This window comes from Bactrocera oleae, chromosome 2, assembly GCF_042242935.1.
Source record: "Bactrocera oleae isolate idBacOlea1 chromosome 2, idBacOlea1, whole genome shotgun sequence".
Lineage (NCBI taxonomy): Eukaryota > Metazoa > Arthropoda > Insecta > Diptera > Tephritidae > Bactrocera > Bactrocera oleae.
In genome coordinates this window covers 28,600,217-28,627,550 of record NC_091536.1, presented here as the reverse complement: position 1 = coordinate 28,627,550, position 27,334 = coordinate 28,600,217, and the positions used below count along the sequence as shown (strand labels likewise).

Sequence of the window (27,334 nt, the reverse complement as noted above, 5' to 3'; positions counted from 1 at the left end):
TTGCTTAGTATTTAGACTTTGAGATAAAGAAAAATTTCTCAACTGGAATTAAAGGGGGTAGTTTTATAAGTCTAATATTGCAAACAGATTCAGTGCCATTATCTGTTGAATCTTCATCATGCAAGTCCAACAAATTTATATTTGAGTTTGTGAACTCTGAACTCATTTTTCAGGATAGGTAGTTCATTGTAAACACCTTCCTCTAAGTCTATTTCATTATAACGACTTTCTAGAACATTTTCAAGTTTCCTATGCTCAACAATATCATATTTTCTTTGATTTTTCTCAATTAGAATACGATATGTTATACAAGTCTGCTTTTTATCGTTTTCAATGAGATCGAAATCAATGAGAAGAATCTGAAGTTCCTCGCTAGGTTTTAGCATTCGAACACGTCCCTTAGGTCGAGAGGTATTTATAAATATTTCGACATTACTTGCTTCCGAAAGATGCAGCCCAATGCAGCAATATACTACTTTTTGTGCAGATATTTGTGTGTCTGATATAAATTTGTGACCTATATATTTAAGTTTTTACTTAACAGTATACTTGTAATATCCAGCATTTACCTCTGATATATCTTCATTTAAGAGCCTAGAAATTCCCCTATTAGACTTGTTAATTTAATTAATCATATATATGAACAGCAAGCATATCCATCCAGTATATATTGGATATCCATATTTGCTCTATGGAGTTCCAAAATCATAAGATCATAACCGTTTATAAAACGACCTTGTAATTATCTTTTTAGAAAAATGTTGGGTTTTGTTAAACTTGATCTAAGGGCTAACAAATAGTCATCAAAAGACATATTTATTCTACTATCAGACAGGAAATGTTCAAAATCGTTTAAATTATAAATATCTTCTGTAGTCATATATGAATTTAAAATGTTTTGAATATTAAAAAAGTTTTCCCTGTGTCTTTCTGAATTTTGACTTGTTTCTGTTAGAGGTAACAGTATTTGCGTTGAAAGCATTGGTGGATATGGTATACCAAAACCACAAAACTGTTATCCACTTATTTCCCTAGTACAAGACCGACTGTGGTTATGCTTTTGATAACCCAAATAATAAGTGGCTGACCGAACCATCTGTAGAAATATAATTGTCAATAAAACTTATGACATCAGGGAATGTCTGAGGATGTTGAAGGTTGATCCTGGGACCATTATTAAGAAAATACACGCCGTGTACATGCGGGGAACCTCTCTGATGAAACTCCACTCTCCAGTAGAAATTTGTGACAAAATGTTCTCCAAAAATGCCTGCGTTTTCTTTGAAAGGCTTAAAAATTTGTCGATAGCGGTAGTCATAGTATCTTGCACAAACAACCCCATCTGAACGAATTAAGTAATATCTATATTGGGTTGTTAAACTGGACGCCAACAGTCTTTTTCTGAAATATCTTTAAAATCAACAGTTTTAAAGAGGATGACCAAAAGCTCAACCCACTGATATCCTGCAGCCGATAAAGTGATAAAGAAGGTTGGAAGAACTAATTAGCAAATCATAGCGATTGTCTCTTTCCTCTAAGCTTCCCAGTGCGCAGAAGAGGATCTAACGCCTTTCAAAACCTTGTAACTATTATCGTTTTAAATCAAGTATTAAACAAAGTTTTCGTTTGATAAATTTTGGGCCGTAACTCGGTTGCGACTTGAAAACTTTCTAAGGCAAATGGATGTACTATTCCTAATTTGTAGCAATTCTAATTTTTTGTAATCATAGAACAACTTTTTAATGGTACAGGCATCAAAACGGCGAATTTGAGAACGTATTATCTTGCTATTTGTTTCAGAGCATGTACGTTCTGCCCAACGTATATTGTTTTAAATGACAACTCTTCTGAATTATTGTCTTGAATTATGTCAATCGGTCTTTGTCCTTCACCTGGCGCTATAACTAAACGGTTATAGTCTAAGTTTTCCACTGGAAAATTGTCCAAAAGAGTCTCTTGACCGTCTGGACTTAGCTCTGAAGGTAAACGACCCGTGGAAATATTATTACCTGAGGGATTATCATGAGAAGTTTGTTACACATGAAAAGATTGAACCATTCGGGAATTCTCTGCAGATGGATCAAACGAAACTTCTTCTTGGTCATTAAATTCTGAAATCCAGTTCTCATTAATATGTATATTGTGCTCACGATACGGAAGGGTATTCACTAAGGATTGCAAAGCTTCCATAATCTTTGTGGGGCATATGATATCGATCATGTAATGATGATAGTATTCCATTCGCCTTCTTTAGTGAATTTGTATCACATTAGCCTCATCGAAGGACCTTTGTAGAGATGTCACAATATTGTTAACAGAAATTGGTGTTCTAAGAACACCAACTCTGACCTTTATATCCTAACGGACGGATTGTCATAAAAGGCATTATGAGACGTTCTTCAATTGGGGTTAAGTCTTTCAAACAAGCTGGTATTTCAGGAAAGTCTTGACCGTTACTTAAACATATTTTAGGAACGCTCTTTTTAACAATCACATTTTTGCAAGTATCGCAAGCGCAAAAATCGTAATTCCCATCTTCTAAAGGAAATTTTTGCATTAAATAGAAGGCGGATGCAGCATTCGGTTGAAATTGCGCGATAGTTTCAAAATTTAATTTGCGAACTTGGTGTAAAAACCATAATCCGCCGCAGCATATACATATTTCAGTAGGTCCCTTCTTTATATTTTGGAAGTAAATGTTTTTCAAATCTGTTAAATTACCACTATAATCATATTCTATAACATTATTTTCTCTCGTTAGTCGGATTCGTTGGGACTTTCCTTTCATTTCCAAATTGCCTGTTGACCGAGTTACCTCTAAGAAGACATCTCTGATTTAACATTTTTTTCCTCATATTCCTCCTAGTAATCTGTCGACGTTGATCCCTAATGTTCCTACTTTGCTCATCATAACGTACCTCGGGATTTTCTCGACAAGATCTATGATCTCAAGCATTTCTTATTGTCTCTTCAGAGGGAATTTGTGGATCTTGCCGCCTTGTTCTACAAGTATGTTGAACAATATTTACAACTTGCTCAACAGATCGAACTTCGAAGCGTCTTGCCCTATGTTGAACAGTATTTAAATTTTGTTCAAACGATCGTACCTCGAGATTTTCCCGCCGGGTTCTATGTAGATTTGTATTGATGATTTGTTCGGACAGACGTACAGCGGAAACTAATCTACGATTAGCGTGACTTACAGTATCTTGTATCTGTCTATATAAAGAGTTTGCACAAAGAACTCTCATACGTCTTCTATTCTGAAGACGACTTAGTAATACAGATTTTCTACTAAATCTAGGCATAATTAATAAATAATAAATGGATTAATATATAAAATACTTATATAGTTCCGTCCGTCCGGGTGTGAAAAGTTGGATCTTAGGTGCTGTTCTCTTTCACTGTAATTGAGTCTTTGCTATGACTCCTTTCCTGTTCTGTGAATAGGTACTATGGTATACTGGTGCACATATGTATATATGTACTCGCCACTGTATATAATCATAGTTTACACAGAAAATGTTAATAAATAGAGAAGGCGCAAATGTCAGCTGTGCAAAAAATAACTATTAAAAGGGAACGTCGAAAATGCGCAAATTCGAAAGTTCAATTACACCACATCAAAAAGGTACCTTCTTCTCATGATAATCGAACTCAACAAACTACACCACTCTAAGCAGGAACCAAGTAAATGTTCACCACCTTATAAATGAACGGCTAATATATGTATGCGCAGATGTTCTTTGGCATGTTTGTTAAGGAAAATTTGAATAACAAAAAGATATAATAGATTTTGAAGAACCTTTGTATAATGAGGGAAAAACGACAAACGCGACAACATAGCCGACTGACATTGTCCCAAAATTGTGCATTCAAACAAATATTGTCAACTCCGCCACGATGCGCAAAATTCGGCGTCAATATGTATGCGAGCTCGTATGTATATGTGTTTGTCGGCAAAATTGTCGTTTTGTTTTTGCCAACGTTTTGTCAGAACTCCATTTTTGGCTCCGCCCCGTCTCCGCGCGAACTTGCCGTTACTTCCATGGCGTGCCATCATGGTCAGAGGCGTTTCAACGGAGGATTTATATTGTATTATCATATTGATTAATTTGTATTGAGAAATACTGATATCTTAGTGCTTATTTATATAATATAATAATATTTACTTAAAAATACAAATACACATAAATTTATACTTATTTTAGAGTTTTTAAAATAAACTCGATTAATAAAAATATATGTGAAATAATTGCGTGACAGTGCGCCCTCATCCCTCCTTGCCAGCGATCGTTCAACTTGCTTCTCAAAAAAAGCAAAAAGTGTGGACAAAAGTCATTGTTTGTGTATTTAAAAATGAAAGTGTATGATTATCACATTTGTGTAAATACGCAAAATAAGGTACATACTTTCCTGAAATATTTTAATTATCTCAGGAAGTAAAATATACTATTATAGTATTTGAATTGAGATGGTTGGAAAAATTGCCTATTAAATGTTTATTTTATTATAAACTCTGGGGTTTTTTTACCGGTATTACAGATTTTTAATTCAGAAGGCTTGTCATAATTATAAATTTTGTCATATCATAGAAATTGAAAACATATATCTTGCTTTTTAATTATGCTTTACATATATTATAATGCCCCGTTTATTTCTGTTGTTTGTTTCCGTGCTATCTATCCTCAGCTCGTTAATTGGAGTAAATCCTTGTATATCAAAGTTTTCGCACGGATAACTCCAAGTTTCTACAAAACATAAAATATCTGAAGATAGCATCAAACAGTCGCTTTTTATATCACTAATATGAGCATGAAGACTCTGAACATTATGGAATAAAATTTGATGTCCTAATGTTCGGGAATTCATAAAACTGAAACTTGTTGTCAGAGCTTTATTTGTGTGCAATTCGCTCAGTTCCTTAAATACAGGATCCGATTCAGAAAATTTGTTAGGAGGAATAAAATTTCCTTTGATGAATAGACCTTCTGCAGTAGTAGCTCGACTGCAAGCGGCATTGATTGAAGCTCTAGGTAATCTGGGTCGAGTATGAACTACAACTTTATTATATGTGGCACCCTGACTTTTATGAATAGTTATTCCCTCAGCCGGAACAACTGGAAACTGATTTCTTTCAATTGAAATTTTTTCATTTCTTTTATATTAAAAAGATTTTAGAACTTTTTCAATTGGTGTCCTGGAGCTTTCTAGAGGATGAGGCTTTTTTGATCGTGCTATCAAACTAACAGAAGGTTCCAAAAATTTAATCCACAGAATTGTTGGCAAAGAACAATGGAAATCAATTTGCATAAGTTGTCCAGCTGCCCCATTATCCAAGCCATCACATGTGTTTATACTCACTGTAATCATATATTTGGCGGAGGTTTTTAGTGTCAATTCATAGGGCAGTCCCTGCGTTTCAAAAGTTTTGAAAAGTTTAACTCTTTACAAAATATTCTCATGTTCACTTATACCAATTCCTTTAACTGAATCTTTTGCAGTTGAAAGGATAGCTTCAGTTGGGATTCGACTGAGCTTAAGGGTATTGAATTTATTTGTCTCTTCATTGGACCAAAATAAATGTATGGTGTCATCGGGAACTTCCTCGAAATTAACTACTCGAGTTTCAATGAGTAATATGTGTCATAGAACCAGATGCCATATGGTTTACTGCAATTTCAAAGGCCTGATCCTCCCGTTGAAGAAATAACTGTTAAGAAACTTAGATTGTATCCAGCTGAAGAATTGTAACGATGGTTAAGAGGTTGATATATTACAGATATCAAACGACTCTTTCCTACACCTGCACCGCCGCCAATGAACTCAAAAACTGGGCGATTTGTGTTTAGCTGGTGCATGAAATGTTTGAAATAGATTCTTTGCTTAGTATTTAGACTTTGAACTAAAGAAAATAATTTCTCAACTGGAATTAAAGGGGGTAGTTTCATAAGTCTAATATTGCAAACAGATTCAGTGCCATTATCTGTTGAATCTTCATCATGCAAGTCCAACAAATTTATATTTGGGTTTGTGAACTCTGAACTCATTTTTCAGGATAGGTAGTTCATTTTAAACACCTTCCTCTAAGTCGATTTCATTATAACAACTTTCTAGAACTTTCCAATGCTCAACAATATCATATTTTCTTTGATTTTTCTCAATTCAAATAAGATATGTTATGCAAGTCTGGTTTTTATCGTTTTCAATGAGATCTTTCTGTTCATTCTGCCATGGATAGTAAAGCATTACTATTTCGCGGAAATATTCAACTCTGGCCAAAACTGGGTAAAAACTTCTATACCAAATAATACAGGGTTTGGTACGTTTCTTAACAAACCCACTTCCGATTTTAAGAGGCATAACAACCCCGATTTCGGGTAAATTATCGTCTTCCCTCTCTTATTCTTCTTCGTGATCACTGTCTTTTGCTTTTCTACTAGATTTATAATATTTATACTTAGATGCAAAATCAGCAAAGCAAAGAGTTTTTAACTGATCTGATCTTTGAACATAACGGTCTAAAATACCGGCTACGAATATTTCAGTCGAATCTGAAGGAAGAATCTGAAGTTTCTCGCTAGGTTTTAGCATTCGAACACGTCCCTTAGGTCGAGAGGTATTTATAAATATTTCGACATTACTTGCTTCCGAAAGATGCAGCCCAATGCAGCAATATACTACTTTTTGTGCAGATATTTGTGTGTCTGATATAAATTTGTGACCTATATATTTAAGTTTTTACTTAACAGTATACTTGTAATATCCAGCATTTACCTCTGATATATCTTCATTTAAGAGCCTAGAAATTCCCCTATTAGACTTGTTAATTTAATTAATCATATTGGTTATCCATATTTGCTCTATGGAGTTCCAAAATCATAAGATTATAAGCGTTTATAAAACGATCTTTTAATTATCTTTTTAGAAAAATGTTGGGTTTTGTTAAACTTGATCTAAGGGCTAACAAATAGTCATCAAAAGACATATTTATTCTACTATCAGACAGCAAATGTTCAAAATCGTTTAAATTATAAATATCTTCTGTAGTCATATATGAATTTCAAATGTTTTGAATTTTGAAAAAGTTTTCCCTGTGTCTTTCTGAATTTTGACTTGTTTCTGTTAGAGGTAACAGTAGTTGCGTTGAAAGCATTGGTGGATATGGTATACCAAAACCACAAAACTGTTATCCACTTATTTCCCTAGTACAAGACCGACTGTGGTTATGCTTTTGATAACCCAAATAATAAGTGGCCGACCGAACCATCTGTAGAAATATAATTGTCAATGATGACCAAAAGCTCAACCCACTGAGATTCTGAAGCTGATAAAGAAGGTTGGAAGCCCTAGTTAGCAAATCATAGCGATTGTCTCTTTCCTCTAAGCTTCCCCGTGCGCAGAAGAGGATCTAACGCCTTTCAAAACCCTGTAACTATTATCGTTTTAAATCAAGTATTAAACAAAGTTTTCATTTGATAAATTGGCAAATGGATGTACTATTCCTAATTTGTAGCAATTCTAATTTTTTGTAATCATAGAACAACTTTTTAATAGTACAGGCATCAAAACGGCGAATTTGAGAACGTATTATCTTGCTATTTGTTTCAGAGCGTGTACGTTCTGTCCAACGTATATTGTTTCAAATGACAACTCTTCTGAATTATTGTCTTGAATTATGTCAATTGGCCTTTGTCCTTCACCTGGCGCTATGACTAAACGGTTATAGTCTAAGTTTTCCACAGGAATATTGTCCAAAAGAGTCTCTTGACCGTCTGGACTTAGCTCTGAAGGTAAAAGACCCGTGGAAATATTATTACCTGAGGGATTATCAAGAGAAGTTTGTTACGCATGAAAAGATTGAACGATTCGGGAATTCTCTGCAGATGGATCAAACGAAACTTCTTATTGGTCATTAAATTCTGAAATCCAATTCTCATTAATATGTATATTGTGATCACGATACGGAAGGATATTCACTAAGGATTGCAAAGCTTCCATAATCTTTGTGGGGCATATGATATCGATCATATAATGATGATAGTATTCCATTCGTCTTCTTTAGTGAATTTGTATCACATTAGCCTCACCGAAGGACCTTGGTAGAGATGTCACAATATTGTTAACAGAAATTGGTATTCTAACAACAGCAACTCTGACCTTTATATCCTAACGGACGGATTGTCATAAAAGGCATTATGAGACGTTCTTCAATTGGGGTTAAATCTTTCAAACAAACTGGTATTTCAGGAAAGTCTTGACCGTTACTTAAACATATTTTTGGAACGCTCTTTTTAACAATCACATTTTTGCAAGTAGCGCAAAAATCGTAATTCCCATCTTCTAAAGGAAATTTTTGCATTAAATAGAAGGCGGATGCAGCATTCGGTTGAAATTGCGCGATAGTTTCAAAATTTAATTTGCGAACTTGGTGTAAAAACCATAATCCGCCGCAGCATATACATATTTCAGTAGGTCCCTTCTTTATATTTTGGAAGTAAATGTTTTTGAAATCTGTTAAATTGCCACTATAATCATATTCTATATAACTAACATTGTCGCAAAATTATCCATTCAAACAAATATTGTCAACGATGCCCAAAATTCGGCGTCAATATGTATGCGAGCTCGTCTGCATATGTGTTTGTCGGCAAAGTTGTCGTTTTTGTCAACGTTTTGTCAGAACTCCATTTTTGGCTCCGCCCCGTCTCCGCGCGAACTTGCCGTTACTTCCATGGCGTGCCATCATGGTCAGAGGCGTTTCAACGGAGGATTTATATTGTATTATCATATTGATTAATTTGTATTGAGAAATACTGATATCTTAGTGCTTTTTTATATAATATAATAATATTTACTTAAAAATACAAATACACATAAATTTATACTTATTTTAGAGTTTTTAAAATAAACTCGATTATTAAAAATATATGTGAAATAACAGTGCGCCCTGATCCCTCCTTGTCTGCGATCGTTCAAATTGCTTCTCAAAAAAAGCAAAAAGTGTGGACAAAAGTCATTGTTTGTGTATTTAAAAATGAAAGTGTATGATTATCACATTTGTGTAAATACGCAAAATAAGATACATATTTTCCTGAAATATTTTAATTATCTCAGGAAGTAAAATATACTATTATAGTATTTGAATTGAGATGGTTGGAAAAATTGCCTATTAAATGTTTATTTTATTATAAACTCTGGGGTTTTTTACCGGTATTACAGATTTTTAATTCAGAAGGCTTGTCATAATTATAAATTTTGTCATATCATAGAAATTGAAAACATATATCTTGCTTTTTAATTATGCTTTACATATATTATAATGCCCCGTTTATTTCTGTTGTTTATTTCCGTGCTATCTATCCTCAGCTCGTTAATTGGAGTAAATCCTGGTATATCAAAGTTTTCGCACGGATAACTCCAAGTTTCTACAAAACATAAAATATCTGAAGATAGCATCAAACAGTCGCTTTTTATATCATTAATATGAGCATGAAGACTCTAAACATTATGGAACAAAATTTGATGTCCTAATGTTCGGGAATTCATAAAAATGAAACTTGTTGTCAGAGCTTTATTTGTGTTCAATTCCCTCAGTTCCTTAAATACAGGATCCGATTCAGAAAATTTGTTAGGAGGAATAAAATTTCCTATGATGAATAGACCTTCTGCAGTAGTAGCTCGACTGCAAGCGGAATTGATTGAAGCTCTAGGCATTCTGGGTCGAGTATGAACTACAACTTTATTATATGTGGCACCCTGACTTTTATGAATAGTTATTCCCTCAGCCGGAACAACTGGAAACTGATTTCTTTCAATTGAAATTTGTTCATTTCTTTTATATTAAAAAGATTTTAGAACTTTTTCAATTGGTGTCCTGGAGCTTTCTAGACGATGAGGCTTTTTTGATCGTGCTATCAAACTAACAGAAGAATGGAAATCAATTTGCATAAGTTGTCCAGCTGCCCCATTATCCAAGCCATCACATGTGTTTATACTCACTGTAATCATATATTTGGCGGAGGTTTTTAGTGTCAATTAGGGCAGTCCCTGCGTTTCAGAAGTTTTGAAAAGTTGAACTCTTTACAAAATATTCTCATGTTCACTTATACCAATTCCTTTAACTGAATCTTTTGCAGTTGAAAGGATAGCTTCAGTTGGGATTCGACTGAGCTTAACGGCATTGAATTTATTTGTCTCTTCATTGGACCAAAATAAATGTATGGTGTCATCGGGAACTTCCTTGAAATTAACTACTCGAGTTTCAATGAGTAATATGTGTCATAGAACCAGATGCCATATGGTTTACTGCAATTGCAAAGGCCTGATCTTCCCGTTGTCTCATTATTTCTGTTAATTCAAAGTATTTAAATAACTTAAACAAAGGTGAACCAACTAAAGTGCTGTATGCATCATTCGGATTAGGAGGGAGTATCCACCTATCTCCAACAGGTGTAGGTTGCTTCAAATCACTAAACACTATGATCGGTATACCACCGAAGGGCTGTTGGTTTTGAAAATTTGCTTTAATCTCGCATCAACAGAGTTAAACATACGAGTGCTTAACATCGATATTTCATCAATTAGGATTGAGTTTAAGTCGATAAGTTTGAAATACAATGAATTAGCTGTGTCATTGCTAAGTGACCTCAACTCTCTATTCAACAGATTAACAAGTAAAGAGAATATTGAACGAAGGCCTATTAAGAAACTTAGATTGTATCCAGCTGAAGAATTGTAACGATGGTTAAGAGGTTGATATATTACAGATATCAAACGACTCTTTCCTACACCTGCACCGCCGCCAATGAACTCAAAAACTGGGCGATTTGTGTTTAGCTGGTGCATGAAATGTTTGAAATAGGTTCTTTGCTTAGTATTTAGACTTTGAACTAAAGAAAATAATTTCTCAACTGGAATTAAAGGGGGTAGTTTCATAAGTCTAATATTGCAAACAGATTCAGTGCCATTATCTGTTGAATCTTCATCATGCAAGTCCAACAAATTTATATTTGGGTTTGTGAACTCTGAACTCATTTTTCAGGATAGGTAGTCCATTTTAAACACCTTCCTCTAAGTCGATTTCATTATAACAACTTTCTAGAACTTTCCAATGCTCAACAATATCATATTTTCTTTGATTTTTCTCAATTAGAATACGATATGTTATGCAAGTCTGGTTTTTATCATTTTCAATGAGATCTTTCTGTTCATTCTGCCATGGATAGTAAAGCATTACTATTTCGCGGAAATATTCAACTCTGGCCAAAACTGGGTAAAAACTTCTATACCAAATAATACAGGGTTTGGTACGTTTCTTAACAAACCCACTTCCGATTTTAAGAGGCATAACAACCCCGATTTCGGGTAAATTATCGTCTTCCCTCTCTTATTCTTCTTCGTGATCACTGTCTTTTGCTTTTCTACTAGATTTATAATATTTATACTTAGATGCAAAATCAGCAAAGCAAAGAGTTTTTAACTGATCTGATCTTAGAACATAACGGTCTAAAATAATTCAGTCGAATCTGAAGGAAGAATCTGAAGTTCCTCGCTAGGTTTTAGCATTCGAACACGTCCCTTAGGTCGAGTGGTATTTATAAATATTTCGACATTACTTGCTTCCGAAAGATGCAGCCCAATGCAGCAATATACTACTTTTTGTGCAGATATTTGTGTGTCTGATATAAATTTGTGACCTATATATTTAAGTTTTTACTTAACAGTATACTTGTAATATCCAGCATTTACCTCTGATATATCTTCATTTAAGAGCCTAGAAATTCCTCTATTAAGATGTCCATATTTGCTCAATGGAGTTCCAAAATCATAAGATTATAAGCGTTTATAAAACGATCTTGTAATTATCTTTTTAGAAAAATGTTGGGTTTTGTTAAACTTGATATAAGGGCTAACAAATAGTCATCAAAAGACATATTTATTCTACTATCAGACAGGAAATGTTCAAAATCGTTTAAATTATAAATATCTTCTGTAGTCTTATATGAATTTCAAATGTTTTGAATTTTGAAAAAGTTTTCCCTGTGTCTTTCTGAATTTTGACTTGTTTCTGTTAGAGTTAACAGTATTTGCGTTGAAAGCATTGGTGGATATGGTATACCAAAACCACAAAACTGTTATCCACTTATTTCCCTAGTACAAGACCGACTGTGGTTATGCTTTTTATAACCCAAATAATAAGTGGCCGACCGAACCATCTGTAGAAATATAATTGTCAATGATGACCAAAAGCTCAACCCACTGAGATTCTGCAGCTGATAAAGTGATAAAGTAGGTTTTAAGCCCTAATTAGCAAATCATAGCGATTGTCTCTTTCCTCTAAGCTTCCCCGTGCGCAGAAGAGGATCTAACGCCTTTCAAAACCTTGTAACTATTATCGTTTTAAATCAAGTATTAAATAAAGTTTTCGTTTGATAAATTTTGGGCCGTAACTCGGTTGCGACTTGAAAACTTTCTAAGGCAAATGGATGTACTATTCCTAATTTGTAGCAATTCTAATTTTTTGTAATCATAGAACAACTTTTTAATGGTACAGGCATCAAAACGGCGAATTTGAGAACGTATTATCTTGCTATTGGTTTCAGAGCATGTACGTTCTGCCCAACGTATATTGTTTCAAATGACAACTCTTCTGAATTATTGTCTTGCATTATGTCAATTGGTCTTTGTCCTTCACCTGGCGCTATGACTAAACGGTTATAGTCTAAGTTTTCCACAGGAAAATTGTCCAAAAGAGTCTCTTGACCGTCTGGACTTAGCTCTGAAGGTAAAAGACCCGTGGAAATATTATTACCTGAGGGATTATCATGAGAAGTTTGTTACGCATGAAAAGATTGAACCATTCGGGAATTCTCTGCAGATGGATCAAACGAAACTTCTTCTTGGTCATTAAATTCTGAAATCCAATTCTCATTAATATGTATATTGTGATCACGATACGGAAGGGTATTCACTTATTATTGCAAAGCTTCCATAATCTTTGTGGGGCATATGATATCGATCATATAATGATGATAGTATTCCATTCGTCTTCTTTAGTGAATTTGTATCACATTAGCCTCATCGAAGGACCTTGGTAGAGATGTCAGAATATTGTTAACAGAAATTGGTATTCTAACAACAGCAACTCTGACCTTTATATCCTAACGGACGGATTGTCATAAAAGGCATTATGAGACGTTCTTCAATTGGGGTTAAATCTTTCAAACAAGCTGGTATTTCAGGAAAGTCTTGACCGTTACTTAAACGTATTTTTGGAACGCTCCTCTTAACAATCACATTTTTGCAAGTAGCGCAAAAATCGTAATTCCCATCTCCTAAAGGAAATTTTTGCATTAAATAGGAGGCGGATGCAGCATTCGGTTGAAATTGCGCGATAGTTTCAAAATTTAATTTGCGAACTTGGTGTAAAAACCATAATCCGCCGCAGCATATACATATTTCAGTAGGTCCATCCTTTATATTTTGGAAGTAAATGTTTTTTAAATCTGTTAAATTGCCACTATAATCATATTCTATATGACTGACATTGTCCCAAAATTGTCCATTCAAACAAATATTGTCAACTCCGCCACGATGCGCAAAATTCGGCGTCAATATGTATGCGAGCTCGTATGCATATGTGTTTGTCGGCAAAGTTGTCGTTTTTGTCAACGTTTTGTCAGAACTCCATTTTTGGCTCCGCCCCGTCTCCGCGCGAACTTGCCGTTACTTCCATGGCGTGCCATCATGGTCAGAGGCGTTTCAACGGAGGATTTATATTGTATTATCATATCGATTAATTTGTATTGAGAAATACTGATATCTTAGTGCTTATTTATATAATATAATAAAATTTACTTAAAAATACAAATACACATAAATTTATACTTATTTTAGAGTTTTTAACATAAACTCGATTAATAAAAATATATGTGAAATAATTGCGTGACAGTGCGCCCTGATCCCTCCTTGCCTGCGATCGTTCAACTTGCTTCTCAAAAAAAGCAGAAAGTGTGGACAAAAGTCATTGTTTGTGTATTTAAAAATGAAAGTGTATGATTATCACATTTGTGTAAATACGCAAAATAAGATACATATTTTCCTGAAATATTTTAATTATCTCAGGAAGTAAAATATACTATTATAGTATTTGAATTGAGATGGTTGGAAAAATTGCCTATTAAATGTTTATTTTATTATAAACTCTGGGGTTTTTTACCGGTTTTACAAATTTTTAATTCAGAAGGCTTGTCATAATTATAAATTTTGTCATATCATAGAAATTGAAAACATATATCTTGCTTTTTAATTATGCTTTACATATATTATAATGCCCCGTTTATTTGTTGTTTATTTCCGTGCTATCTATCCTCAGCTCGTTAATTGGAGTAAATCCTGGTATATCAAAGTTTTCGCACGGATAACTCCAAGTTTCTACAAAACATAAAATATCTGAAGATAGCATCAAACAGTCGCTTTTTATATCATTAATATGAGCATGAAGACTCTAAACATTATGGAACAAAATTTGATGTCCTAATGTTCGGGAATTCATAAAAATGAAACTTGTTGTCAGAGCTTTATTTGTGTTCAATTCCCTCAGTTCCTTAAATACAGGATCCGATTCAGAAAATTTGTTAGGAGGAATAAAATTTCCTATGATGAATAGACCTTCTGCAGTAGTAGCTCGACTGCAAGCGGAATTGATTGAAGCTCTAGGCATTCTGGGTCGAGTATGAACTACAACTTTATTATATGTGGCACCCTGACTTTTATGAATAGTTATTCCCTCAGCCGGAACAACTGGAAACTGATTTCTTTCAATTGAAATTTGTTCATTTCTTTTATATTAAAAAGATTTTAGAACTTTTTCAATTGGTGTCCTGGAGCTTTCTAGACGATGAGGCTTTTTTGATCGTGCTATCAAACTAACAGAAGGTTCCAAATATTTAATCCACAGAATTGTTGGCAAAGAACAATGGAAATCAATTTGCATAAGTTGTCCAGCTGCCCCATTATCCAAGCCATCACATGTGTTTATACTCACTGTAATCATATATTCGGCGGAGGTTTTTAGTGTCAATTAGGGCAGTCCCTGCGTTTCAGAAGTTTTGAAAAGTTGAACTCTTTACAAAATATTCTCATGTTCACTTATACCAATTCCTTTAACTGAATCTTTTGCAGTTGAAAGGATAGCTTCAGTTGGGATTCGACTGAGCTTAACGGCATTGAATTTGTCTCTTCATTGGACCAAAATAAATGTATGGTGTCATCGGGAACTTCCTCGAAATTAACTACTCGAGTTTCAATGAGTAATATGTGTCATAGAACCAGATGCCATATGGTTTACTGCAATTGCAAAGGCCTGATCTTCCCGTTGTCTCATTATTTCTGTTAATTCAAAGTATTTAAATAACTTAAACAAAGGTGAACCAACTAAAGTGCTGTATGCATCATTCGGATTAGGAGGGAGTATCCACCTATCTCCAACAGGTGTAGGTTGCTTCAAATCACTAAACACTATGATCGGTATACCACCGAAGGGCTGTTGGTTTTGAAAATTTGCTTTAATCTCGCATCAACAGAGTTAAACATACGAGTGCTTAACATCGATATTTCATCAATTAGGATTGAGTTTAAGTCGATAAGTTTGAAATACAATGAATTAGCTGTGTCATTGCTAAGTGACCTCAACTCTCTATTCAACAGATTAACAAGTAAAGAGAATATTGAACGAAGGCCATTATACCTATTCCGAATGCTGCTTTATCCGTAGGTGCGCAAAGAATAACTATTAAGAAACTTAGATTGTATCCAGCTGAAGAATTGTAACGATGGTTAAGAGGTTGATATATTACAGATATCAAACGACTCTTTCCTACACCTGCACCGCCGCCAATGAACTCAAAAACTGGGCGATTTGTGTTTAGCTGGTGCATGAAATGTTTGAAATAGGTTCATTGCTTAGTATTTAGGATTTGAACTAAAGAAAATAATTTCTCAACTAGAATTAAAGGGGGTAATTTCATAAGTCTAATATTGCAAACAGATTCAGTGCCATTATCTGTTGAATCTTCATCATGCAAGTCCAACAAATTTATATTTGAGTTTGTGAACTCTGAACTCATTTTTCAAGATAGGTAGTTCATTTTAAACACCTTCCTCTAAGCCTATTTCATTATAACGACTTTCTAGAACATTTTCAAGTTTCCTATGCTCAACAATATCATATTTTCTTTGATTTTTCTCAATTAAAATACGATATGTTATGCAAGTCTGCTTTTTATCGTTTTCAATGAGATCTTTTTGTTCATTCTGCCATGGATAGTAAAGCATTACTATTTCGCGGAAATATTCAACTCTGGCCAAAACTGGGTTAAAACTTCTATACCAAATAATACAGGGTTTGGTACGTTTCTTAACAAACCCGCTTCCGTTTTTAAGAGGCATGACAACCCCGCTTTCGGGTAAATTATCGTCTTCCCTCTCTTATTCTTCTTCGTGATCACTGTCTTTTGCTTTTCTACTAGATTTATAATATTTATACTTAGATGCAAAATCAGCAAAGCAAAGAGTTTTTAACTGATCTGATCTTTGAACATAACGGTCTAAAATAATTCAGTCGAATCTGAAGGAAGAATCTGAAGTTCCTCGCTAGGTTTTAGCATTCGAACACGTCCCTTAGGTCGAGAGGTATTTATAAATATTTCGACAATACTTGCTTCCGAAAGATGCAGCCCAATGCAGCAATATACTACTTTTTGTGCAGATATTTGTGTGTCTGATATAAATTTGTGACCTATATATTTAAGTTTTTACTTAACAGTATACTTGTAATATCCAGCATTTACCTCTGATATATCTTCATTTAAGAGCCTAGAAATTCCTCTATTAAGATATCCATATTTGCTCTATGGAGTTCCAAAATCATAAGATTATAAGCGTTTATAAAACGATCTTGTAATTATCTTTTTAGAAAAATGTTGGGTTTTGTTAAACTTGATATAAGGGCTAACAAATAGTCATCAAAAGACATATTTATTCTACTATCAGACAGGAAATGTTCAAAATCGTTTAAATTATAAATATCTTCTGTAGTCTTATATGAATTTCAAATGTTTTGAATTTTGAAAAAGTTTTCCCTGTGTCTTTCTGAATTTTGACTTGATTCTGTTAGAGTTAACAGTATTTGCGTTGAAAGCATTGGTGGATATGGTATACCAAAACCACAAAACTGTTATCCACTTATTTCCCTAGTACAAGACCGACTGTGGTTATGCTTTTGATAACCCAAATAATAAGTGGCCGACCGAACCATCTGTAGAAATATAATTGTCAATGATGACCAAAAGCTCAACCCACTGAGATTCTGAAGCTGATAAAGAAGGTTGGAAGCCCTAGTTAGCAAATCATAGCGATTGTCTCTTTCCTCTAAGCTTCCCCGTGCGCAGAAGAGGATCTAACGCCTTTCAAAACCCTGTAACTATTATCGTTTTAAATCAAGTATTAAACAAAGTTTTCATTTGATAAATTGGCAAATGGATGTACTATTCCTAATTTGTAGCAATTCTAATTTTTTGTAATCATAGAACAACTTTTTAATAGTACAGGCATCAAAACGGCGAATTTGAGAACGTATTATCTTGCTATTTGTTTCAGAGCGTGTACGTTCTGCCCAACGTATATTGTTTCAAATGACAACTCTTCTGAATTATTGTCTTGTCAATTGGCCTTTGTCCTTCACCTGGCGCTATGACTAAACGGTTATAGTCTAAGTTTTCCACAGGAATATTGTCCAAAAGAGTCTCTTGACCGTCTGGACTTAGCTCTGAAGGTAAAAGACCCGTGGAAATATTATTACCTGAGGGATTATCAAGAGAAGTTTGTTACGCATGAAAAGATTGAACGATTCGGGAATTCTCTGCAGATGGATCAAACGAAACTTCTTATTGGTCATTAAATTCTGAAATCCAATTCTCATTAATATGTATATTGTGATCACGATACGGAAGGGTATTCACTAAGGATTGCAAAGCTTCCATAATCTTTGTGGGGCATATGATATCGATCATATAATGATGATAGTATTCCATTCGTCTTCTTTAGTGAATTTGTATCACATTAGCCTCATCGAAGGACTTTGGTAGAGATGTCACAATATTGTTAACAGAAATTGGTATTCTAACAACAGCAACTCTGACCTTTATATCCTAACGGACGGATTGCCATAAAAGGCATTATGAGACGTTCTTCAATTGTGGTTAAATCTTTCAAACAAGCTGGTATTTCAGGAAAGTCTTGACCGTTACTTAAACGTATTTTTGGAACGCTCTTTTTAACAATCATAATTCCCATCTTCTAAAGGAAATTTTTGCATTAAATAGAAGGCGGATGCAGCATTCGGTTGAAATTGCGCGATAGTTTCAAAATTTAATTTGCGAACTTGGTGTAAAAACCATAATCCGCCGCAGCATATACATATTTCAGTAGGTCCCTTCTTTATATTTTGGAAGTAAATGTTTTTGAAATCTGTTAAATTGCCACTATAATCATATTCTATATGACTGACATTGTCCCAAAATTGTCCATTCAAACAAATATTGTCAACTCCGCCACGATGCGCAAAATTCGGCGTCAATATGTATGCGAGCTCGTATGCATATGTGTTTGTCGGCAAAGTTGTCGTTTTTGTCAACGTTTTGTCAGAACTCCATTTTTGGCTCCGCCCCGTCTCCGCGCGAACTTGCCGTTACTTCCATGGCGTGCCATCATGGTCAGAGGCGTTTCAACGGAGGATTTATATTGTATTATCATATTGATTAATTTGTATTGAGAAATACTGATATCTTAGTGCTTATTTATATAATATAATAATATTTACTTAAAAATACAAATACACATAAATTTATACTTATTTTAGAGTTTTTAAAATAAACTCGATTAATAAAAATATATGTGAAATAATTGCGTGACAGTGCGCCCTGATTCCTCCTTGTCTGCGATCGTTCAAATTGCTTCTCAAAAAAAGCAAAAAGTGTGGACAAAAGTCATTGTTTGTGTATTTAAAAATGAAAGTGTATGATTATCACATTTGTGTAAATACGCAAAACAAGATACATATTTTCCTGAAATATTTTAATTATCTCAGGAAGTAAAATATACTATTATAGTATTTGAATTGAGATGGTTGGAAAAATTGCCTATTAAATGTTTATTTTATTATAAACTCTGGGGTTTTCTACCGATATTACAGATTTTTAATTCAGAAGGCTTGTCATAATTATAAATTTTGTCATATCATAGAAATTGAAAACATATATCTTGCTTTTTAATTATGCTTTACATATATTATAATGCCCCGTTTATTTCTGTTGTTTATTTCCGTGCTATCTATCCTCAGATCGTTAATTGGAGTAAATCCTGGTATATCAAAGTTTTCGCACGGATAACTCCAAGTTTCTACAAAACATAAAATATCTGAAGATAGCATCAAACAGTCGCTTTTTATATCATTAATATGAGCATGAAGACTCTAAACATTATGGAACAAAATTTGATGTCCTAATGTTCGGGAATTCATAAAACTGAAACTTGTTGTCAGAGCTTTATTTATGTTCAATTCCCTCAGTTCCTCAAATACTGGATCCGATTCAGAAAATTTGTTAGGAGGAATAAAATTTCCTATGATAAATAGACCTAATAGGAGTAGCTCGACTGCAAGCGGCATTGATTGAAGCTCTAGGCATTCTGGGTCGAGTATGAACTACAACTTTATTATATGTGGCACCCTGACTTTTATGAATGGTTATTCCCTCAGCCGGAACAACTGGAAACTGATTTCTTTCAATTGAAATTTGTTCATTTCTTTTATATTAAAAAGATTTTAGAACTTTTTCAATTGGTGTCCTGGAGCTTTCTAGACGATGAGGCTTTTTTGATCGTGCTATCAAACTAACAGAAGGTTCCAAAAATTTAATCCACAGAATTGTTGGCAAAGAACAATGGAAATCAATTTGCATAAGTTGTCCAGCTGCCCCATTATCCAAGCCATCACATGTGTTTATACTCACTGTAATCATAAATTTGGCGGAGGTTTTTAGCAGTCCCTGCGTTTCAGAAGTTTTGAAAAGTTGAACTCTTTACAAAATATTCTCATGTTCACTTATACCAATTCCTTTAACTGAATCTTTTGCAGTTGAAAGGATAGCTTCAGTTGGGATTCGACTGAGCTTAAGGGCATTGAATTTATTTGTCTCTTCATTGGACCAAAATAAATGTATGGTGTCATCGGGAACTTCCTCGAAATTAACTACTCGAGTTTCAATGAGTAATATGTGTCATAGAACCAGATGCCATATGGTTTACTGCAATTGCAAATGCCTGATCCTCCCGTTGTCTCATTATTTCTGTTAATTCAAAGTATTTAAATAACTTAAACAAAGGTGAACCAACTAAAGTGCTGTATGCATCATTCGGATTAGGAGAGAATATCCACCTATCTCCAACAGATGTAGGTTGCTTCAAATCACTAAACACTATGATCGGTATACCACCGAAGGGCTGTTGGTTTTGAAAATTTGCTTTAATCTCGCATCAACAGAGTTAAACATACGAGTGCTTAACATCGACATTTCATCAATTAGAATTGAGTTTAAGTCGATAAGTTTGAAATACAATGAATTAGCTGTGTCATTGCTAAGTGACCTCAACTCTCTATTCAACAGATTAACAAGTAAAGAGAATATTGAACGAAGGCCATTATACCTATTCCGAATGCTGCTTTATCCGTAGGTGCGCAAAGAATAACTATTAAGAAACTTAGATTGTATCCAGCTGAAGAATTGTAACGATGGTTAAGAGGTTGATATATAAGGTTGTCAGGTATTTCCCTTCCGCTTTTTTGCTCTTCATTCAATGCTTTATAAAAAGTGTTACAGTGATCGGATTTAGTTAAAATATGCGCCGTTTTGTTCGGTGATCTGTTTCCATCTAGACGGCAACTTCATAATACCTTCCTCGTAGAAGCCCCCTTCCTTATTTGCGAAGAATTCGGACAGCCACTTTTCACAAGCCTCTTTTGAGTTCAACTTCACACCACCAAGGGCATTCGCCATGGACAGGAACAGGTGGTAATCACTTGGCGCTACGTCCGGGCAATATGGTGGATGCGATAAAACCTCCCATCCGAGTTCCCGTAGCTTCTGACGAGTCATCAACGAAGTGTGTGGTCTGGCGTTGTCCTGGTGGAACACTACACCCTTCCTGTTGGCCAATTCTGGACGCTTCTGGTCGATCGCCTGCTTCAAGCGGTCCAGTTGTTCGCAGTAGATGGTAGAATTAAGCGTCTGGCCATATGGGAGCAGCTCATAGTGGATGATTCCCTTCCAATCCCACCAAACACACAGCAAAACCTTCCTGGCCGTCAATCCCGGCTTGGCCACTTTTTGGGACGATTCACCGGCCTTCGACCACGACCGTTTTCACTTGATATTGTCGTATGTGATCCATTTTCCGTCGCCAGTCACCATCCGCTTCAAGAATGGGACAAGTTCGTTCCGTTTCAGCAGCATATCGCAGGCGTTGATTCGGTCCAGAAGGTTTTTTTGCGTCAAATTATGCGGCACCCAAACATCAAACTTTTTTTTGTATCCAGCCTTCTGCAGATGGTTCAAAATGGTTTGGTGACTAACTCCCATCTTCTGCGCGATGTCACGAGATGCCATATGCCGGTCTAACTCGATGTATTCCATGATTTGATCGGTATTTGTCGTCACAGGTCTTCCGCCGGCTGGCTTATCCATGGTGTCGTTTTCACCGGCTCTGAATCATCGAAACCATTCCTCCGCGGTTCGAAGTGATAGAGTACCATCCCCCAAAACACCATTAATCTCACGGAACGTTTCTCTAGCGGATTTGCCTTTAACGAAGTAAAACTTTAAAATAGCGCGAATTTCGGCGTTAGTAAACTCCATGTTTACACGTCTATAACTGTTGAACGCAATATCCAAACTAATCATGCATAGCGTTGTTTTGTAGGTTATGTCAAGACCTTTCAAATTATGTATAGTGTTGCCAGATACGAGCTCTGTAGCGCTTTGTACATAGCCGCGAAATTCAAAAGACAAAAAAGCGGAAGGGAGATACCTGACAACCTTATATTACAGATATCAAACGACTCTTTCCTACACCTGCACCGCCGCCAATGAACTCAAAAACTGGGCGATTTGTGTTTAGATGGTGCATGAAATGTTTGAAATAGGTTCTTTGCTTAGTATTTAGACTTTGAACTAAAGAAAATAATTTCTCAACTGGAATTAAAGGGGGTAATTTCAAAAGTCTAATATTGCAAACAGATTCAGTGCCATTATCTGTTGAATCTTCATCATGCAAGTCCAACAAATTTATATTTGAGTTTGTGAACTCTGAACTCATTTTTCAGGATAGGTAGTTCATTTTAAACACCTTCCTCTAAGTCGATTTCATTATAACGACTTTCTAGAACATTTTCAAGTTTCCTATGCTCAACAATATCATATTTTCTTTGATTTTTCTCAATTAAAATACGATATGTTATGCAAGTCTGCTTTTTATCGTTTTCAATGAGATTTTTTTGTTCATTCTGCCATGGATAGTAAAGCATTACTATTTCGCGGAAATATTCAACTCTGGCCAAAACTGGGTTAAAACTTCTATACCAAATAATACAGGGTTTGGTACGTTTCTTAACAAACCCGCTTCCGTTTTAAGAGGCATGACAACCCCGCTTTCGGGTAAATTATCGTCTTCCCTCTCTTATTCTTCTTCGTGATCACTGTCTTTTGCTTTTCTACTAGATTTATAATATTTATACTTAGATGCAAAATCAGCAAAGCAAAGAGTTTTTAACTGATCTGATCTTTGAACATAACGGTCTAAAATACCGGCTACGAATATTTCAGTCGATTTTGAAATTCCTCGCTAAGTTTTAGCATTCGAACACGTCCCTTAGGTCGAGAGGTATTTATAAATATTTCGACATTACTTGCTTCCGAAAGATACAGCCCAATGCAGCAATATACTACTTTTTGTGCAGATATTTCTGTGTCTGATATAAATTTGTGACCTATATATATTTAAGTTTTTACTTAACAGTATACTTGTAATATCCAGCATTTACCTCTGATATATCTTCATTTAAGAGCCTAGAAATTCCTCTATTAAGATATCCATATTTGCTCTATGGAGTTCCAAAATCATAAGATTATAAGCGTTTATAAAACGATCTTGTAATTATCTTTTTAGAAAAATGTTGGGTTTTGTTAAACTTGATCTAAGGGCTAACAAATAGTCATCAAAAGACATATTTATTCTACTATCAGACAGGAAATGTTCAAAATCGTTTAAATTATAAATATCTTCTGTAGTCATATATAAATTTCAAATGTTTTGAATTTTGAAAAAGTTTTCCCTGTGTCTTTCTGAAATTTGACTTGTTTCTGTTAGAGGTAACAGTATTTGCGTTGAAAGCATTGGTGGATATGGTACACCAAAACCACAAAACTGTTATCCACTTATTTCCCTAGTACAAGACCGACTGTGGTAATGCTTTTGATAGCCCAAAGAATAAGTGGCTGACCGAACCATCTGTAGAAATATAATTGTCAATGATGACCAAAAGCTCAACCCACTGAGATTCTGCAGCTGATAAAGTGATAAAGAAGGTTGGAAGCCCTAATTAGCAAATCATAGCGATTTTCTCTTTCCTCTAAGCTTCCCCGTGCGCAGAAGAGGATCTAACGCCTTTCAAAACCTTGTAACTATTATCGTTTTAAATCAAGTATTAAATAAAGTTTTCGTTTGATAAATTTTGGGCCGTAACTCGGTTGCGACTTGAAAACTTTCTAAGGCAAATGGATGTACTATTCCTAATTTGTAGCAATTCTAATTTTTTGTAATCATAGAACAACTTTTTAATGGTACAGGCATCAAAACGGCGAATTTGAGAACGTATTATCTTGCTATTTGTTTCAGAGCATGTACGTTCTGCCCAACGTATATTGTTTCAAATGACAACTCTTCTGAATTATTGTCTTGAATTATGTCAATTGGTCTTTGTCCTTCACCTGGCGCTATGACTAAATGGTTATAGTCTAAGTTTTCCACAGGAATATTGTCCAACAGAGTCTCTTGACCGTCTGGACTTAGCTCTGAAGGTAAAAGACCCGTGGAAATATTATTACCTGAGGGATTGATTATCATGAGAAGTTTGTTACGCATGAAAAGATTGAACCATTCGGGAATTCTCTGCAGATGGATCAAACGAAACTTCTTCTTGGTCATTAAATTCTGAAATCCAATTCTCATTAATATGTATATTGTGATCACGATACGGAAGGGTATTCACTAAGGATTGCAAAGCTTCCATAATCTTTGTGGGGCATATGATATCGATCATATAATGATGATAGTATTCCATTCGTCTTCTTTAGTGAATTTGTATCACATTAGCCTCATCGAAGGACTTTGGTAGAGATGTCACAATATTGTTAACAGAAATTGGTATTCTAACAACAGCAACTTTGACCTTTATATCCTAACGGACGGATTGTCATAAAAGGCATTATGAGACGTTCTTCAATTGGGGTTAAATCTTTCAAACAAGCTGGTATTTCAGGAAAGTCTTGACCGTTACTTAAACGTATTTTTGGAACGCTCTTTTTAACAATCACATTTTTGCAAGTAGCGCAAAAATCATAATTCCCATCTTCTAAAGGAAATTTTTGCATTAAATAGAAGGCGGATGCAGCATTCGGTTGAAATTGCGCGATAGTTTCAACATTTAATTTGCGAACTTGGTGTGAAAACCATAATCCGCCGCAGCATATACATATTTCAGTAGGTCCCTTCTTTATATTTTGGAAGTAAATGTTTTTCAAATCTGTTAAATTGCCACTATAATCATATTCTATAACATTATTTTCTCTCGTCAGTCGGATTCGTTGGGACTTTCCTTTCATTTCCAAATTGCCTGTTGACCGAGTTACCTCTAAGGAGACATCTCTGATTTAAAATTTTTTTCCTCATATTCCTCCTAGTAAGCTGTCGACGTTGATCCCTAATGTTCCTACTTTGCTCATCATATCGTACCTCGGGATTTTCTCGACAAGATCTATGATCTCAAGCATTTCTTATTTGCTCTTCAGATCGAATTTGTGGATCTTGCCGCCTTGTTCTAAAAGTATGTTGAACAATATTTACAACTTGCTCAACAAATCGAACTTCGAAGCGTCTTGCCCTATGTTGAACAGTATTTAAATTTTGTTCAAACGATCGTACCTCGAGATTTTCCCGCCGGGTTCTATGTAGATTTGTATTGATGATTTGTTCGGACAGACGTACAGCGGAAACTAATCTACGATTAGCGTGACTTACAGTATCTTGTATCTGTCTATATAAAGAGTTTGCACGAAGAACTCTCATACGTCTTCTATTCTGAAGACGACTTAGTAATACAGATTTTCTACTAAATCTAGGCATAATTAATAAATAATAAATGGATTAATATGTAAAATACTTATATAATTCCGTCCGTCCGGTAGGTACTATGGTATACTGGTGCACATATGTAAATATTATATGTACTCGCCACTGTATATAATCATAGTGTACAGAGTAGAGTGCACAGAGAATGTTAATAAATAGAGAAGGCGCAAATGTTAGCTGTGCAAAAAATAACTATTAAAAGGGAACGTCGAAAATGCGCAAATTCGAAAGTTCAATTACACCACGTCAAAAAGGTACCTTCTTCTCATGATAATCGAACTCAACAAACTACACCACTCTAAGCAGGAACCAAGTAAATGTTCACCACCTTGTAAAGGAACGGCTAATATATGTATGCGCAGATGTTCTTTGGCATGTGTGTTAAGGAAAATTTGAATAACAAAAAGAAATAATAGAATTTGAAGAACCTTTGTATAATGAGGGAAAAATTAAAATTAAATTAAAATAAATTTAATAAAAAAGGTTTAAAAAAATTAAATAAAGAATAAAATAACATTTGTGATAGGATTTGAACTCAGGCAATATATTTGATGTGAATTTGCAAAAAGAAGCTGTGCTATACAAGCAACACCACAGACAATAATAAAAAAAACTGTGTCTAATCTGTGAACTGAAACATCTTTGTCGTTTACTAGTTTTAAATGATCAATTTATATGTGAATATTCTTGAAATTGCCTTTCCTACATTCGCATGTCCAAATATGCCTTTTGTGAAAAAATCAATTTCCGAAATTGTCTTTTCTCCATTCGCATGGGTTAATATATTTGCATATATGTACACATAATGTACATATGTATGTATGCCCCTCAATATGTCTTTTGTAAAAAAATCATACATTCGGACAAGCGAAAAAAAAAAGTAGACGCACCATCATCGACCAATAAGACTCAAGCAAGCTTGCTCTATTTTTTTTAATATTTCATATTACAACGCCAACAAATTCATTCATAAGGAACGCGCTTATGCTACAAAACGATGTGCGATCGTTTATAAATATGTACTGCGCTCTAGTTTCTGTGCGCCTGGTCAACCAAATTTGGTTTTCATATGTAATTCCTACCGCAAATGCGCGAAATAAAAATGAATGAAACTAAATTTGAATGTCTTCAGTGAACTTGAAGAATCAGCAAAATTTCAATTTTACAATTTGTATAATTGAAAATTCTACCAGAGAATTTGTCTGATGTTCCCTTCAAAAAGGAGAATTGGCAACATAGCCTCTTAGCGATTTGGAATATTATTTTAGTTTGTTTCATATTATGCATTATATATGACATTATTTTATAAAATGTATATAAAATTGGCATTCATATGAAATCTGTAACTACTTCTATATATCTAGAATACTAAGCACACTGCATATAGTACTATTATATGTTTACTTATTACCATTATTTTATAGTTTTTCGATTAAGCCCATTTTATCTAAATTCAACGGCATGAAAATGCAGCCCAATCGGTTGTCGTAGTATTTCAAAAGAGCAAAGCCAATTTTCAATAGCAAAGCACTGCAAAAACGACAAACGCGACAACATAGCCGACTGACATTGTCCCAAAATTGTGCATTCAAACAAATATTGTCAACTCCGCCACGATGCGCGAAATTCGGCGTCAATATGAATGCGAGGCCGTATGTATGTGTTTGTCGGCAAAGTTGTCGTTTGGTTTTTGCCAACGTTTTGTCAGAACTCCATTTTTGGCTCCGCCCCGACGCTTTTGAAAAAAGATTTAAAATCCCCAACTACCTTAGAGCTGTGGTGCGGAGCTACCTCAGCAATAGATATCTGC

The 27,334-nt window shown here is 34.7% G+C and overlaps 1 protein-coding gene across 4 annotated transcripts in view; it reads right to left on the bottom strand.

Moving 5' to 3' along the window:
* LOC106622153 (uncharacterized) overlaps window positions 1–27,334 on the bottom strand; it is a 737,325-nt gene that overhangs the window by 210,974 nt on the left and 499,017 nt on the right. The window lies entirely within an intron of this gene.